Raw genomic sequence first — 19333 nt, 5'->3', positions numbered from 1 at the left:
GAAAGTTTTCTGGAGAGATGATTTCTCAGTGAGGGAAATGATTGGTTCTAAACCGGTTTTCTGGCAGATCTAGATCTAATCCAATAATCAAAACCCTGATCTGATTAATCAAATTGAATACGTAGAGTAGGTATCCGGATCTAGTGTATGATTTCGCTGATTCGATCGGATCTGATGATTTCTCGTCGGGTGGTCCTCAGTGTTACCATTTTTAATTTTTTTCCAATACTAAATGGAGGAGGAAAATATGCTAAAATGTGCCAGAAATTAGAAAGAAATATGGTAAATTTTTTTTGCCAGTTTTCTTCAACTTTTTTTGCTAGTCTGTGTTGGTTTTGAAAATTTTGAACTTTTTGAAAAAATGTTGATTTTTTTTCGTGGTGAATTATGCCAAAATCTTTATTTAAAATGATCCCTAGAATTCATACAGACTTTTATTACATTTTTTCCTCACGATTCTTATTCAAGTAGGTAGTGGTACTTGTAGTTATAGGTAAAGGTGTCCAAAAAAATAAAATTAGGATCTCGTATAAATTCCAAATTTTTTCAAAATAGAGCTGAAAACTGCCCAAAAAATTATTATGACTCGAAAAATCTTCACAGAAAGCTGTAAAATTAAAAATTATCGTCAAGTTTTTTTTTTGCTCAATTTTTTTTCACGAACATTTTTCGAAAGCAATAAGTCTTACTTACAACGTCCAATTGCTTACATTTTTCATTTTTTTTTTTTTTTCAGAAAAAAGCTTGGATTATCTACGAGAAAATTGGTCTCCGAACTGAGGAAAAAAATTCTGACCCAAATAATCAAAAATATGGTACCTTACTTGTCAAGATTTCAGGGGCTAGAGGTAAGTAATTTTTCGATTTCTGGTAAATTTTTGAAAATCCAATCGCTAAAAAAACGAAAAAGTTGAAATATTTAATTGAGATAGAATGCTAAATTTTGGTAAGGTATGCACATAATTTTTGATCCCTCAAATCCGTTGGAAGCAGTTTCGAGTGATTTTGAGCACTTCTGTAGGCTCTAAAAAAAATTGATTGCTAAGAATTTGCATTTAAAAAAAGTTTACCTGTTGAAATTTAGTGGATATTACATTTTTAACCTCGCAGATTGACTAGAGAAGGTTTTGAGTGTTTCTTAAGGTGTCTGCCAGGTCATCAGGTCATCTTTTTGGACTGTAGATCATCAAGGCCTTGAAAAAGTTGTCCTTTTGGCCACAAAATTGAACGCAATTAGGCTAGCAAAAATTTTATTCTAATGTTTTCAAAATTGAAAGATGATTTGTCGAAAGTGTAGAAAGTGAGTGCACCTATTCTGAAAATTACCCATTGTTGTATTGACCTCTTACCATAAAGCGTTGAAAAATTAACATAATTGACCAACATTTTCGTATTTGGAAAATTGTTGAAATATTCATTGTCGGGGAGCTCGCTTAAGGATCTATTGCACCCCCCGGGCGATCGTCCGGGACAACTTTTTTCTTAAGGGGGGAGTCCTAAGGAACATTTCTAGCCCTTGTACTCAAAAAAAAGGTGGCCCTACTTACAAAATGGCGGCCATTTTGATTGATAGGTCAGCCGAAATCACTGATTTTGCGTTCCAACATAGGACTTGCGAAAAAATTTTCAAACTGTACAAAAGTAGATCGAAAGATCAAGCAAAAATTCATCACCTGTCAAAATTTCAAGTGCCAAAGTGCGTTTTTCGATTTTTGGTGAATTTTTGAAAATCAAATTTAGGTCAAAAATGAGGGAAAAAATCAAAATTGTATTAAATTGAGAAAGAAAGCTTAAATTTGGGATACACCCTATTTTCAACATGCCAAATCGATTGGAAACTGTTTCAAACCGTTTTGAGCAGTTCTGGGGCCTCCAGCGGATTTTTTAAACTCGAAATTCCTACAAAATTTCATCAAATGGAGTTGGATAGCCGAAATTTACTCTGCAAACTAATTTCAATACGCTACGAAGTCAACTGCAGGGGGATTTCAAGTATTTTAGAGCATCCAGCAAATTTTTGAAGATTACTGGAGCCTCCAGTAGATTTTTGAAACTTTAAATTTCCTAAAAATTGCATCAATCGGAGATGGAAAGTCAAAATTCATTCTGCAAACTAATTTCAATACACTACGAAGTCGTCTGCTGGTGGATTTCAAGTCGTTTTGGAGCCTCCAGCGACTTTTTGAGTGGTCGTAGGGTGTTTCTTGGAAAATTGAAATTTCCAAAAAGTAGCTGAAAGCTTCAAAATAATTTAGAACCATTTGAAACCACCATGTACTTAGTCGACTTCATATCGTATTGAAATTAGTTTGCGAAGTAAATTTCAGCTTGCCAACTCCATTTGGTAAAATGTTGCGGGAATTTCATGTTTCAAAAATCTACTCCTGGAGGCTTCAGTAATTTTCAAAAAGTTGCCTGAGGCTCCAAAATGATTTGAACCCATCTGCAGACGACTTCGTAGCGTATTGAAATTAGTTTGCAGAATGAATTTTGACTTTCCATCTCCGATTGATGCAATTTTCAGGAAATTTAAATTTCAAAAATCTACTGGAGGCTCCAGTAATCTTCAAAAAATTGCTGGATGCTTCAAAAGACTTGAAATTCCCTGCAGTTGACTTCGTAGCGTATTTTGTGGGAATTTCGAGTTTCAAAAATCTGCTGGAGGCTCCAGAACTGCTCAAAACGATTTGAAACAGTTTTTAATCGATTGGGCATGTCGAAAATAGGGTGCATCCCAAATTTCAGCTTTCTTGCTCAATTTGGTAAAATTGTGATTGTTTTCCCTCATTTTTGGCCTGATTTTCAAAAATTCACCAAAAATCGAATAACGCACTTTAGCACTTGAAATCTTGACAGGTGATGAATTCTTGCTTGATCTTTCGATCTACTTTTGTACAGTTTGAAAAATCTTGTGCAAGTTCTATGTTGGAACGCAAAATCTGCGATTTCGGCTGACCTATCAGTCAAAATTAATGGCCGCCATTTTGTAAGTAGGGCCACTTTTTTTTGAGCACAAGGGTTAGAAATGTTCCTTAAGACTCTCCCTTTTACAAAAAAGTTGTCCTGGATGATCGACGGGGGTAGGGGGGCTGCAATAGATCCTCAAGTGGGCTCCCGACTATCATAAAAGTACTTAATTTTAATTGGATGGAAATTAATGAAACATTGTGAAAATTGAGCAAAATAGCGAAAAAATGTTCAAGTTATGAAGAAAAAAAAAGCTGGGAAATTACGTAAATTTGATCAAATTATAAAATGAAATGATATCGTGAAAAATCACAGAAATTTTTTTTTTATAGAAATTACTTGAAAATTATCAAAACTTAGGCAGAATCGCGTAAGAATTGATTCAAATCACGAATCATTTTCAATTTCAGCGAGTCGAATCACTTCCAGTCGCCAATCTGCAGAATCATTTGTACGTAAAATAATTCAAATCACGAGTCGCGAATCATGTCAATTTTTCGAATCACGGTTAGCAATTTTTTTTCAAAAATTCATTTGTTTTGTCCTCATTTTACCTTGCTTTTTTTGTCATTTTTTTTCGAAGTTGGGCAAATTTACTTAATTAAAAAATTGGGATTAAACATGAAATCAAAAAACCCCACTTTATTTATCGAAAGTGAAAAGTTCGAAATTTGAATCTAAGGGGAAATAACTGATTCGAATCATGAACGCGAATCGTTGAAATTTTCGATTCGTGAATCACGAATCATTACTTCGGTTTAGCGATTCGAATCAGTTCCAAGTTCCAATATTGATTCCTAAGAATCGTTTTGAAAATGATTCTAATCACGAATCACGAATAAAAATGCACGATTCAAATCGTGCCCATTCCTTTCAAGTGATGATATTGTCACGAACTCTGAAGTACCTATCGGAGGCTCTAGAACAACTCAAAACCTCCCTCAGTCTATCTATTGTGGTTGTAAATATAGAATACACCAACAATAACTTCAGCTCCCCAACTTCGATTGGTTGCAATTTCATCGAAATTATACTTTCTAAAAATTTGATCGAAGTTTTGGAACTGCTCAAAATGGTTTGAAACTGCTTTCAATCAATTTGAAAGCTAAAAAACAGGACACATGTAATTATGTATCTATAGGCTTATGGGTATGGCCTAAGTACTGAATACGAGTATTTTAATTTCTCTATTTTTTTTTTTTTTTTACTCAAATATGATTTTTACAAACTCGCCATAATTTCAGAAATGAACTAATTAGGTATTAGAAATATAATTGGTTACGTAATTTCACGTGTTTTTTTGTTCTAGCTATATTCGGTTCTGAACTTTTTTGCTATGGCTCATTTAATCCCACGAGAATACGACGCAATTTTGTGTTTCTCCATTTCCTAATTTCAATTGAACCTGAAAAATTATAAATTCTCTAATTAAGGCATTTTACTGATAAAGGTTCAAAATAATATGGACTTATACTCGTACTTTAGTAGGTACGTAAATAGGTTCCTAGATATAATTTTTTGTATAGGTATCGAAGAAACTACGAAGGAGGAAGGAACTAATGCTCTATTTTCTTTCATTTTTGGATACGTTGTTCATAAAAGTCGTATGTACGTCACTATAAATTTACAAAGCCCTTTTTTTGAACTGCCTACCTAATTACGTACATCGATTTAAGCATGGCTCATTTTGGCTATTTTCATTCGACCATTATGCACTTGGCGAGGATTATTCCCAGAAAAAGGCGAAAATAGTGTATATCTTCGATACAATTTGATCAGTTCTGCCCAATTGTGTGTTCATATCAAAAGATATTTTTCATGGTGACCAATAATTATTTCTGTAGTTGGAACTGGGTCGATATCGTTCAATTATTCGTTATCTAATTTCGAATCATTTGATTCACGAACTTATTCACTGTTCCTGAGGATAAAATGTGCTAAATAAATCCTATTTTAATCAAATTACGAGTTGAAGTGAAAGAGATGTGAATTAATGGTCACTTTTTTTTGAGCATTTTCATTAGAAACAGATTGGTATAATGAGACGATTTTTTCTCGATTTAATATTTTTTTAGCTGAAGAGTTGCATCAATTGTTCATCATAGTCTCTTTTTTTAAAGAAAAAATTTTCAATCTATTTTATCGATTTTTTGGAAGCTAAAGTATACATTGATTTCGAAAAAATGATGTCGAATTATGCCTTGAAAACGTATACTAGATAATGTTTCAGCATAATAATGTCAAGATGGAAACACTGTCTGGATGCTGTAGATGGTACGAATAAGAATTCCCTGGGAAATAAGAGCTATTTTTATACCTATCTGTATATATCGTAATTTAGCTGCCATTATTTCAAAAAAAAATCTTTGCTTAAAAACCCAGGATCTATTAAGACCTGATTATAGTCTCTTTGTATGAAACTTAACTATCGTTGTAATGCTTATCTGGAGAAGATAAAAGGCAGATGATAAAGGCGCGAGTTGATGCATCGATGTGATTAAGATTAAAAAAAAAACGGTTATTAGAAACTGTATATGTACTGAAATTTCTACAATAAGCATGGTGGTAATGAGTAATTTTCGATCGTTTTGATAAATGAGTATGGAAACATTGGTACACGACTTCAATGAATGAAAATTGTCCAAAATATAGGCTATGATAATTGATAAGATTATCTATGTCAATTCTCGAGCATTAATATTGCATATGGGACAAAGTAACAATGAAATGAAGTTATGAATGGCAAGTCTAAGTAAACTCGTACGTGTAATGTACCTATTATTATTGTTTCTTTTGTAGAAGGTACAAAATGTGTATGGCATTTGGGGAATATATTCATTTTCTTCGACCATGAAAAAAATAAACTTTGTTCCACGAGCTGGGATTAGTTGTTTGACATTTAAACGAAAAAAATCTTACTATTCATCCTGGAAAAGTTTTTTATTCGTGCAAGAGGAGTTATGCACTTTTCTGTATATAGGATCTAATGATTTTAATTTATTCGTGGCATTTGAAAGCATATTATAAGGCTTTCAATTGGGAAAATATTTGAAGATTACAACACTAATAAAGTTGAGTCAACCTGCTATTCTTTGAAAATGTAGGTATATTTGTCGATAAATTTGTTTTTTTCACTCCTAAATTACTTTTCCACTTACCTACATTTGATAAAGATTCAAAAAGCGATGAAAAATGTTCACGAAAATTGATTTGTGGTTTCCCCTTTTCTAAAATAATATTTTTTTTTGGATTCAAAAAATAAAAATAGGTACTCGATTATGGTGGATTGCTGTTTTCAAAACTTGCTATTTTTCTCTTCCTCTAAAGCAAAAATCTGAACAATTTATTCTCCTTGAGAATAGGAGACTGAGATGTACCTTTATGTATACCTACCTACTAGCTATGAGCTGCCTACTAGTACAGCAGCCCTACTTGATATCTCTAAACACTCGAACATATTAAAATAGATAATAGTGTGTTAATTTCCTATAAATTACATCTTCAGCTTTTTTTCAACTTTCTTCTCCGTTTCAACAAATAAATAAATGTAGGTAACCTTGATAAGTTTACTAATCCATCAAATTATTTCCTCAAAACATCGTGAGGTTATCTTTTGAATCGTTCTGTTCGGTACTAATTACGTTCAGGTCGAAAAAGCTGAAAATCAAAAATACTCTCATCTCTCATGCAGAATATGAGAAATAAAATATTATGGAAAATGGAGGCGATAATTGACGAAGGCTACTTCGACTTATTCCCTTATCACGTTCGAAAACGGTAAGAGATAAATAAATTAATAATGTACTTATTTTAATTAAAACGTTCCTCTTAATTCGGCGTAATTTAGGCGTGTTTTATTTTTATTTTGGTGAAAACACAGTTATGTACTTAGCTATGAATGATAATTACCCGATTACTCGAGACGTCATCTCGTTTAGATTTTTCTGTATGAATTTTCACCTTCTTTTTTATGCAGGTCGCTGTGAAAACGAAACCGAAACTGAACCGAAAAACGAAATTAAACGATATTTTTCGTGTGTGTTGGACGAGCTGTTGGTCATCACAGGATCATGTGCCTTGTTCGTGACGATAGTGACGTATTTCTAGTATTATTTTTATTTTTTATAAGAACTTTGAAAATATACCTACGAGATTTAAGGTATTATTAGGTAATCTATGAATGTTATTTTGTGTGTTTTAGACAATTATTGGATCCGCTTCTACCAGACTCCGATATTTTCCCACTAAACCGGTAACTAATGTGCATAGTATTTTGATGTATGAAAATGTGATTTGAATACAATCTGCCTACATTCAGACGTAAACATTCTGAAAGCATCAGGTAATTAGTTGCGAGTACCCCTGTAGAGTTTAAAAAATACCTCAACTTTGATTTAATGAATAATTATGTATCCCATGCATCATTTTTGGTTCTCCCGCACTTGGGCCATTTTTGCCAAAAAAAAAAAAAAAAAGAAAAAGTCCTCATATCAACCGTCAGCGTCACCTAAAGAACGAAATCAAAACCAAAAACGAAACCGATAACCGTTATAAATTGAGTTTTGTTTTCTTTTTTGTCTTCTTCTATATCATTTCATCCAATTTTGATGGTTTTTCCAACTCGTACAACTGTGAGCTGATTATTTTTCTTCCTTTTGTGTAAATTAAATCATCTCTGAAATGTGAAAATGAATTTTCATTAAAAAGCAAATTTAATATAGCACAAAAATTTCAAGAAATTCAAATTTTTAGTTTTTCAAGCATCACTATTAAACAAAGAAAAACAAAACGAAACTGAAATCGAAACCGATATTATAATATTGTTAGCGAAAAACGAAAACCACCGATTAAAAATCTAGAAAACCAAAATCAAAAACGATATCGATATTATATTGTCTTTACAGCTCTGTCCAGGTCGATTGAATGACAGGGTGTCTACTGGCAAAGAAATCAAGGAAAACAAGGAAATAGCTGGGATTTCACTCGAGGTAGCAAGGAAGCAGGGAAATAGCAGGGATGTTGATAATTTCTGTGTAATAGCAAGGATTTTTCAAAAAAGTTCCTCTTGAATTTTCAATTTCATTAAACATGTATTTTCCATTTTTTTTCTTGTAATTTTTCCCATTAGAGATTGTTGCTTTCTACTTTTTGAATTATGAATTTTCGAAAGCTTTCGCCCTCGCTTCGCTCGAGCTGCATTATTTTATTTTTCCTAAATTATTTTGTTAGACAAATCTTCAATTTAACAGTTGAAAGTGAAAGGTGAAAATTGAAAAAATGATTTTAATAGAAAATAATAGTCATACTTCTTGAATTATTATCAGTTTAAAAAAAAATTTCTCTCGCTTCGCTTTCAAATCAAAAGTTATAAAATTTCAGGATTATGATGAGGGTGCAAAAAACTAATTGTACTGTATTATGAAGCACAAAATAGCGAAAAGAGGTGGGAAATTTCTTTTAAAAACTTCAAAAACCACTCAAATTTATTGTTGAAATTTCTTATTAAGATGATTTTACTGTCCTAAATTGTTGATACGATCGTCCTCGTCGGGCAAAAAATATTCTCTTCTCGTCTTAGATTCAATTTTCAAAAATCAAAAGCTGAATAAATCACAAAAAAACGAAAAAATGTACAAATTTCTGTTCGTTTTTCTTTTCTGCTAATGTGACAAGTAAAAAAAAATGAAAGGGAGGGGATGTGGTGGTGGGTGTCAGAGTTGCACATTTTGCTCCACCTTTTTTCAGTTTACTGAACGCCACTTGCTATTATTATTATATGTATTTCATGATTTTTTTTCCATGTCGAATTGTTGTAAAGCTCATCTTTAGTTGTATTTGTGTTATTAGTACACTTTTCATTCTTAATCATGCCAATTTTTTTCTTCGTGATGTTTCATCAGAATGAAATTGATTGAGAAAAACTTCAAGAAATTTCCTACAAAACGAGTACACACAATGGGGGGAGGGTTGTCTTTTTAAACTCGAATTTTGAGCAAGGAAAATGGCATGGAAAAACAAGGAAATAGCTAGGAATTTGATTTTTTAAATCCAGTAGACACCCTGAATCATCTTTGAAAATGTAAATACGAATTTGGTTTTTCGTGAAGGTGAATTTTAATGACACATTTATGAAACTAGCACTATTTACCAGGAGACCCAAAAAAGTTTTAAATTAAAATTTCCAACTTTATAACAGATATTAGGTACGAAAAACCAATCAATATTAATAATGTCAAAAAACGAAAACTGATACCGTTCGAAAATCTGGAAAACTGAAACCGATTATTATAATTACCTATTTTTACAGTCCAGATTACAGGCAAATATGACACTAGACAAAAAATTTTTTTAAAAAGAAAAATCCAAAACAAATGAACATAAATTTGAAATTTTTTTCTAAAATAATTCAACCATATAAGGGTAAGGTGCTCTAATGTCGACCACATTTTTTCTTTTGGCTGCCAAACGAACACGTTTTGAGATAGAAATCCCCGAAATGGCTTAAAATACACCTTGATCCTTCCCTCAACACATGCCAAAAGCTCATTGACATCAATAAATTTTTAAAGTTTTTATAAAAGTTTTTATAAAAGTTTTTCCTCAACAACTCAAAAATTGAATTTCAAATTTTAAGGTCCTAATTACGACCACCCCGAAATTGAAAAATAAATATGTAAAAAGAAGTACAAAATCAATTCATTTACGAGTAATTAAAATACTTTTCATAACTTTATCATTCATTCAAGCAATAGCTATAGACATACTGATTTTTCGAGACCATTCCAAGTGTTTTTTCTCAAAACGACACTACTTCGAGAGACCACCGTTCCACAGCAGGGGCAGGTGAAAACTGAAAATTTTTTTGGGGCCATTTCAACTCCGAATCTTCAACATGATATTTCAATTTTCAGCAAAATCAAAGATTGCGTAAATTTTTCAGATCCGCCCTAATAGGTAGGTATAGGTAATGTGATTTGTTTGTAATTTAGAAGAAACACAAGGTGGTAGACATTAGAGCACTTCTCAAAAAAAATTTTTTTTGAGAAATTTTTCAACTTACCTTCGTCAAATTTGAAAAATTCTTATTTCATTGAATTCCTCGTCTTTTTTTATTCTCAAAAGATACCTCACATGTAATTAAAATCACATAAATCACCAAAGTCATAAAACGCAAAGTGAGAGGCGCCAAAAAGTTTTTGACCCTTCAAAAACAATTTTCTGCTCTATCTAAGTCAATTTTGGTTTTACGGTTACGATTTTGGCGTCATTCGTTTTGTCTGTGAAAAAGGAATAGAAATATGTACATTTTTTCCGGAAAAGTTCCGGCATCATTTGAATGAAATCGGCAGGTGGTCGTCACCTTACCCTTAGGTAAAAAACAATATTTAAAAAAATATATATACGAAACAAACGTAATAAAGGTAGTAAAAAAAAACCATCTGACATTTTACAAGTTAGGCAAAAATAATATGACTCAAAATTTGACAATAAGTAACTACCTAATGGTGAAAACATTTTTGCTTTAAAACGGGAAGTATACTTATAACATGCGTAGAACTGAACTTTCTTTCATTTTGGAAAAAATTAAGTATTTTACCACTTAGGTAATTAGAACCTTCTGAGGTAACTTTAAACTTACTAGCCCAGGCAAATCACCTCAAAAGAAAAGTATGTGTCAGAAAATGAAAATAATCATACTTTTTAGAATTTCTCTGAAAATTAGCGTTTCGTTGAATTGTGACACGAGTTTTCATAATTTCAAAAAATGATTTTTCCATCAAGTAATTAATCCTTCCAAAAGCAATCGCCTTCAAACATTTTTGAAGTTTGTAAACTATCTGAAGTCGGATACCTTGTTTTTCCCAAGTAATGCTTGTTATTAATATTTTCATCCCGGAGTATCAGATTCCTCAGAAAGCTTTATTTTAATGCGTTGCGATTTTCAGCAAATTTTGAGTTACAGGCAGCTACCGGCCTCACCCAGTTCAAATCACTTCAAATTTTATCCGTCAGTTTGTCTCATCGTTGTTCAAAGGGTTAAAATTTCCAAATTTATAACACCAATTAAAAAAATGGAAAACGAAACAAAAACGGATACCTACCTTTTGAAAATCCGTAAAACCGATACCGAAAACAGAAACGATACCGATATTACATTACATGTATCGTTTTTACAGTTCTTATTGATTCAGAGTTCGATTTACTTTATTCATTTTCAAAAACACCTATTTCGTTTAGTTTTTTCAATTCTATTGGCATATATAATTTGTTTTTTAAACAAAAACAGTCATACGAGTATAAATGATTTTGAAAAAAATTAATTTATTACTACATTCCTTGTCCTTGTATCCTCTTCAGTTTTTCATTTTTTGTTTTTAAAATTTTCAGTGAGGGATTTTGATTTTCTGTTGTTGTTTTTCAAACCCCCCCCCCCCCAAAAAAAACCGAAATAATTTTTTTGGACAACGGCATATTCTATTTGAAAATGAAGGTACACTTCAGGAGGGAGTGTTAATGCATTTATTTAACTGGCTAACATGGTAGCAATTTTTGTGACGCTGACAACTCTGGGTTAGCTGCGAAAGTACATTCTAATTCCTAATTTCGAATGGTGATTGCGTTGCTTATACTTTATTCAGCGTTGCCCTCATTTGTCGACGGCACAAAAATTACCTTGCTACTTGCTGAGTTGAATTAACACTCCCTCTTGAAGCGCATCTCGAATCAAATGTGCACTCTGCAATATTATGGTACCTATCTGTATCTACGTACTTTTTATGCAGACAAAATATAACGATTTTAATAAGAGGATTTTCAACTTCACTCCGACCTCCGTTCATGTCTCCCTGTTCTTTTCACATAGCACTTGAAAAAAATCTTTTCAAATACCCATGGTTCCATAAAACTAAGAAACTAGATACCAGGTATGGAAATACGCCATTTTCGGTTATAGATTTCATAAAAATCGTCAGCGTCAGTCATAATGAGTTAAGTAGGTAAGATCGGTACAAATAACAGAAATGGAAACCAGATTTCATTTTGAATTGTATGCACATTGCCGCAAGCTCCTAACACCATGTTGCAGCGATTCTTCGATTCGGTACTTTAACGAACGTGGCGCCTGAAATAAACCAGTTTATCCGCGAACAAAAAAAATTTCCAGGTAAGGCACAGCAACGAAACTTGGACCAAATAAATGAATAACTTGTGTACCTACCCTGTGAACAATAAAATAAATAATATGTAAAACGGATGTAGTGGGTTGCATTGTCTATAGGGTTTTGGCAGTGGTAAATTAAACAAAAGGCAAGGCAGTGGTAACTGCCTGGGCCCAAAGCGGAAGTAGGCTCCAGAAAAGAAATTCTGATGATAATTTTTGAATAATTAGGTATCTTTAGGTGCGTTAAATTTGAATTTTTGTCACTTGCAATTTTCCACCCCATTTTTTTTAAATCATAAGAGTAAGTAAGGTTAAAAATAAAATTTGACTCACCTCAAAAATGTTACGGCTTCATGAATTTTTTGAAAACTTGTGCTCTTGCTTTTCTCGATTGGGCCAATTTGCTATCCTTTTCTGCATGCTCGAATTGAGTTTCTTCAAAACTTTGAATGGCGAAAAACTGTCCAAAAATTTGGTTTTTTGGGCATATCTTGAGTCCTATGGGGCCAAATTGGTTCAAATATTGGATTTAAGATTAAAGTAGGTACAATTTAAAAATAAAAACATTTCCCCAAAAATGTCCATGTTGATTTTTTAGGGCACCTTTATTCAAATTTGGGCCACTTGAAATCAAAAGGCCTTTGATGCTGTTGTTCTGAAAAGTACTCGTTGATAGCTTTCGATTTTTAAAAAAATCAGCTTTCTAGCTTAAACAGGGACCGAATAAAAGTACGAGAATTTTTTTAGTTTTCAGCGTTTCACTTAATACGTTTTGTATAAACCATTTACCATTTACCTCAATTTGATTGTTTTTTTTTTTTGGTAAAATAAGCTGAATTGAATTGAAATTTTCAAAAATCAGCAAGAAATCAAAAATGTTGAATGGTGGAGGTATTCAAAAATTTGGGTTTTAATGCATATTATGTTGGGGAGAAGGGATCTAAGAATTTGTTTTTTTGGGCATGTCTCGAGTTCTATGAGACTAAATTGATTCGAATTTTGGATTTATGATTAAAACACACTTTGGAAAAATTCATTTTTCCAAAAAATGTCCATGTTGATTTTAGGGCCCTTTTTTTCCAAATTTTGGGACCTTAAAATCAAAATTGGACCTTCGCTATTGTTGTTCTGTAAAATACTCGTTGACAGCTTTCGATTTTTGAAAAAATCAGCTTTCTGACTTGAATAGGGGCCAAATAAAAGTACGAGAATTTTTTTCGTTTTCAGCGTTTTACTTATACATTTTGTTACATATAAACCGTTTAGGTATCTCAATTTGATTGTTTTTCTTGTAAAATAAGCTGAATTAAATTTTTCAAAAATCAGCAAAAAATCTTAAATTTTGAATGATAGAGGTTTTCAAAAATTTGGATGGTAATGTACCTAATTATGTTGGGGGAAAGGGATCCAAAAATTTTATTTTTTGGGCATATCTGGAGCTCTATGGGACCAAATTAGTTGAAATTTTGGATTTATGATTAAAATACAATTTGGTAAAAAATCATTTTTCCAAAAAATGTCTATGTTGATTTCAGGGCCCTTTTTCCAAATTTTGGGCCCTTAAAATCAAAATTGGGCCTTTGCCATAGTTGTTCTGTAAAATACTCGGTGAAAGATTTCGATTTAAAAAAAAATCAGCTTTCCAACTTTAATAGGGGCCGAATAAAAGTACGAGAATTTTTTTCGTTTTCAGCGTTTCACTTACTTGATACATTTTGTATAAACCGTTTACCTTCAATTTGATTGGTTTTTTTTTGTAAAATAAGCTGAATTAAATTTTTTTTAAATCTGCAAAAAATCAAAAATTTTGAATGGAGGTGTTCAAAAATTTGTTTTTTAATGCATTATGTTGAGGGAAAGGGATCCACAAATTTGATTTTTGAACCATATCTCGAGCTCTATGGGACCAAATTGATTCAAATTTTGGATTTGAGATTGAGATGCAATTTAGAAAAAAACCATTTTTCCAAAAAATGTCTATGTTGATTTTTGGGCCTTCTTTTGTCAAATTTGGGGCCCTTAAAATCAAAATTGGGCCCATCCCATAGTTGTTCTGTAAAATACTTATTGAAAGATTTCGATTTTTAAAAATTCAGCTTTCTAGCTCGAATAGGGGCCGAATAAAAGTTCGAGAATTTTTTCCGTTTTCATCGTTTCAATAAACCGTTTAACTCAATTTGATCGTTTTTTTTGTAAATTAAGCCGAATTAAATTTTTCAAAAATTACCAAAAATCAAAAATTGAATTTCCAAATTTGAAATTTGCGTTTATGGTGTATTTAGGGGCCTTCAAACGTACAATATTGGACAAATTGGTCTATTAAAACCGACTTTTCAAACGCAGAACCTTGAAAACGTTCTGCGCTTGCGCCGGATGAAATGTTAATAAATTAATTCTGATTGCCTGATTGGTGGAAGTTTCGTTTTCTCAATAATCTCCTCCAGTCTCGGACCAATTATGATCAAGAAATTGCGTTCAAAAACGTAGATTTTAAATATTTTGTCTATTAGTGTGAAATGGGGCAAAGTTAGGGGTCTTCTTTCGGTTCCCCTTCATCCAATCTGTAAAATTTCATGGTTTGGATACGCCCTTGTCTATATGGTGTACAGCCTAACTGCCCATAGACTCATGATTTACGCCTTCCCTACTCTAATCGCGTGCCACGCCTATTTTCTCATTTTTTAAACGAACAATTTCGGTTGGAGTGGTGGTAAATAATCAGTCGTACTCGGAACGTTGTTCGCACTTTTCGCTATAAGTATAATTTTTATATTTTTCAAAATTCGTGTTTTTTTGATAGATTTTGAAAGTTTTTTTGAAAAAAAAAATCCAAAAAGTAGGACCGTTGGTGTAAGTTTTTTGGGCTGGCCCCCAGCCCCCAGCCCTCTACCCCAAAAAAAGTGAAAACATTTTCAGAAGAGGAAGTTTTGTGTAAGGTAACAGCAGAGTATGTATTTCTATATTTTTGAGTTTAGTAAAATCCGTTCATGTTTTGTGCCACCCCCCTCCTGGGAGGACAAAAGGGTCCACTTTTTGGTTTTTCAGCCCCAACTTTTTGAATAACCCAAAAAGTTTGAAAAATGTTCATACAAAAGTTGTACAGCTTAAAAAAAAATATTTTTGGTTATTACATATTTTTTGTCCGGGCTCATTAAACGCAATGTATAAAACTTGGACAAAACTTCGTTTTTGACACCTCCCAAAAAGTAGGACCGTTGGTGTGAGTTTTTTGGTTTGGCTCCTCAGCCCCCCAGCCATCCAGCCCCAAAAAAGAGAAAAAAATTTCCAGGGAGAAGTTTTGTTGAAGGTAATAGCAGAGTATGTATTTCTATATTTTTTAATTTGAGTAAAATCCGTTTATGTTTTGAGCCCCCCCCCTCCTGGGAGGACAAAGGGGTCCACTTTTTGGTTTTTCAGCCCCAACTTTTTGAATAACCGAAAAATTTTGAAAAATGTTCAAACAAAAGTTGTACAGCACAAAAAAAAAGATTTTTGGTTATTACAAATTTTTTGTCCGGGCTCATTAAACGCAATGCATAAAACTTGAACAAACCGTCGTTTTTAACACCTCCCGCCGGCATTAAAAATTCATAAAATCAGTTTATTCGACTTTGAGGGAGAGTTATTTTGCATTTTACTTTTAATTGGTAATAAAAATGAGAAAAAATAGAAACTCCACCATTCCCCTCGACCACAAAGTTTCGAGGGAGGTAGCACCTCGTTTGGGAAAATTTAAATTTTGCTCCGTTGTGAATCCTCTGCGATAGAAAATTCCAAAAACGGTTCAAAAAAAAGTTATTAAGCATTAAAAGAAAAATAATTTTCATTCTGGATTTTTTTTCAAGGTGGGCATTTGTGGGGGAAGGGAGAGAGTCATCGTCTACTGAAATGAAAAGCTTGATTCAAGTTTACCCCTTTAATTTTGGAGACAACGAATTTGTCATAATAAAATTTTTTGTTTGTACACATCAGTAATATGGGGTCAGGGGCAACATTTGTGTGGTTCAAGCTTTTTTCTCATTTTTGACGAATTTTTCAAAATTAGTAGGTGAATTTAGTTTTAGGGAACTTATAACTCCTTCAAATCACGAGGTAGGCAACTAATCGATTACCATAATATTTTTTTTGTTCGTTTACTTGAGTTGAATAAATGTGGTTGAATTGAACGCATTTTGGTAACCCCTACCATAACTTACAAAGATTATACGAAAAGCGAAATCGATGAATTTTTTCAGTCGTTTACTCTTCAGAAAAATAAAAGAAGTTGATGCGGTTTCTTTATTCTTTCAATGAAGTAGAGTGAAAAAAATCCAAAATGATTGCAGACAAAAAAATATTGAGCTGAATCAAAATGGTCAATTTTTGATCTCAGTTCTGTTTTCTGTTTTAAAATAAACACCCTACAAAAATCTTTCAATTTCTTAAATTTTGAAACTCCTTGCATAAAAAATCATCAATTTTAGTTCTCTCAAAATATAAATTCTCAAAAGTTTTCACCCTCATCGCTTCGTTCAGACCTGTCCTTTTTCTTTCAGTATCAGCTTCCTAAGAAAATATCGTTTTTAGGCATTTCGAATCAAATTTTCAAAAACTTTTACTGTTTCGCCCGGGTCAATTTGTTTCTCGCCTTGAAATTTAAAAAATCCAGATTTGGGCCCCCAAAAATTCAAAACTAAAAATTAAAATTTTTGTAAGTGATTTGAATATTATATCCATCAGCTAAATTGGTATTTTTCCCCCTAAATATCAGTTGGTCAATTTTCAATTGAACCCCCTCCTCCCTTCCGCTCTAAAAAATCTCATAGTTTCGTCTGTAGAAATGGAGCAAAATTATATTTGCCCCGGGGCCCGCATGGCTCTCAATGGCACTGCTTAAGCTACACAGCTATGTATATTCACTATTCAGTTACATACAATAATTTCAAAGTACCTACCAACCGCTTTTGCATCTCCAATCAGCTGAAGCATCCCAGATTCCCTGCAATGTTCTTTGAAATTTGTTCCATTTTCAAAGAAGACGTCCGCCTTTCTGTGTCATTATTCTGTGCTGGATTAGAGTTCCTTTGAATTTTTGTGACAATCCATTGATATCCAGCTCACAAAATTCAGCATTTTTTCTCTGCTTTCTGATGTAAAGCTTTACCATACTTACTTCTTTCCTCCATTTGGCAAGTAAAAAAAAAATTGAGATGGCAACATTGCCTCGTATGTCATTTAGGACACCATCCTAAGCATTTTGGCGCAAAAAAAATTTCCGACTTTGACTGTATTATTTTCTGTGTACCATGTAATTAAACGAACGTTTCGGCCCTCGGGAGCACATTTATGGGACCAATAAACCACTACACAATCAGTCTGTCCCTCAGTCGGACTCTGAATCGAGATAATCGCTCGAGACAGCGGGTGCCCTCGCTATGCGCATGCGCTTGGACTTCCGTTTTCTTTTCTATCTGAAATTTTAAAAAAAAATAATGTAATGTATTCTTGTTTTTTTTTACTTGATATTTAAAAATTCTGCGGAGGGTTTCCAATTTCATCACTTTTTTGCCAAAGTTTCAAAAAAGTTCTTCAATCTTCATAAGCAGGACTTTTTTTCAACTTGGGTAAAAAAAAATAGGAGTTGGAACTTTTATAAAGGGCGGTAGGTTCTTTTATAAATTTTACTAATGTTTGGCAAAACATGGGTATTGTTTTCTGTTAAATTTCTAAGCGAAATTCAAAAAAGTACTGAGAAGTTTCGGACACGCTCAGGTTTTTTTTTACCCAAGATGAAAAAAATCCCACTTTTCCGCTGAATAAAATTATTCTGAGATAACATTATTTGATAACATGGCGACCCTCGACCCACACCATGCTTGATAAGACGTATGTTAAAGGCAAGAGAAATTACCCAGCAAGATCCAATTATCAAATTATTAATATGAAAAAAGTACATCTCTAGGTCTGAAGTAAGTGAAGTGCGACTGACAACTGACTGGCAACTCGTTCCTAGACCTACTCTAGTGTAACTAAATCCGCGCGAGCATGCGCATAGTGAAGGTACACTACTGTCTCGATTCTTCTCAAATATTCTGAAAAAAATATTATTATAGACAACTTTTCATGCTGAACAACATAATTATTCAAAAATTGGGATGGTAACTTGTCGCAAAGTCGATTTTAAAAAATTTAAAGTTTGCGAAAAAATGCGATTTTTTGATTTACAAGATGAAAAAAAGTTTTGATTGGTAAAGTTGACCCATTTGACCCATATTTTTACGTATCTGTTGAAAAAGTTGAAAAACACCTTTCACTCAATGTATAATAAACTCATCACAAAAAAATCAAAATTCGAAAAAGTTCAATTTTCAATTCCAAACATCAAAAAAAATTTTAATTTATTCAGTTGTTTTATTTTGACCTCTTTCTGACGTATTTCATGAAAAAGCTTATAAAAATCACACTCACAGCAAAAAAACTAAAATTTGTTATTTTTTGAATTTTATGTACTTAATTTAAATTTTTTGTGATGAGTTAATTTCACCGAGTGAAGAGGTTTTTTCAACTTTTCCAACGGATACGTAAAAATAGGGGTCAAATGGGTCAACTTTACCAATCAAAACTTTGTTTCATGTTTTAAATCAAAAAATCTCATTTTTTTGCAAACTTTAAATTTTTTAAAATCAAGTTTGCAACAAGTTACCATCCCAATTTTTCAATAAGTTGTTCAGCATGAACAGTTGTCCATAATATATTTTTTTCAGAATATTTGAGAGTCGGAACGATGTGAAAACTACGTTTTGAAACTTTTTGAGCTAATTTTTTGTACGAAAAAAAGTGGAAACACTGATTTTTATGATATCAACAAAAAGTCTTTCAAACCCCCTAACTATGGGAAAAAGTTCCATTTTGGTAGGTATCAAACTTTGACAACCCCTGGCTGCCGTTAAAAATGGGCTAGAGGGCTGTGATTTGCACCATTGGTCATCCCTTTGGAAGGTCTTTCCATTGGAAAAATTTCAAAAAAATCATCGAACCAACCTACCACTTCTTGGTCCAATTGACGTGGAATGACCCTACTATCATATTCCAAAGCCTCAAAATTTTTGAAAAATTTCAAGAGGGCCAAAAAAATGTCAAAAATTGAAAAGTGAATTTTGGGACTCCTAATATGGACCACTTTGAAAATTCATTTTAAAAAAGGCTACAATGTTATAAAAATACGTT

The sequence above is a fragment of the Planococcus citri genome, chromosome 3 (genome assembly GCF_950023065.1).
Source record: "Planococcus citri chromosome 3, ihPlaCitr1.1, whole genome shotgun sequence".
NCBI lineage: Eukaryota > Metazoa > Arthropoda > Insecta > Hemiptera > Pseudococcidae > Planococcus > Planococcus citri.
The sequence above is the reverse complement of the archived record's forward strand: the minus strand, read 5'-3'. Positions refer to the sequence as shown.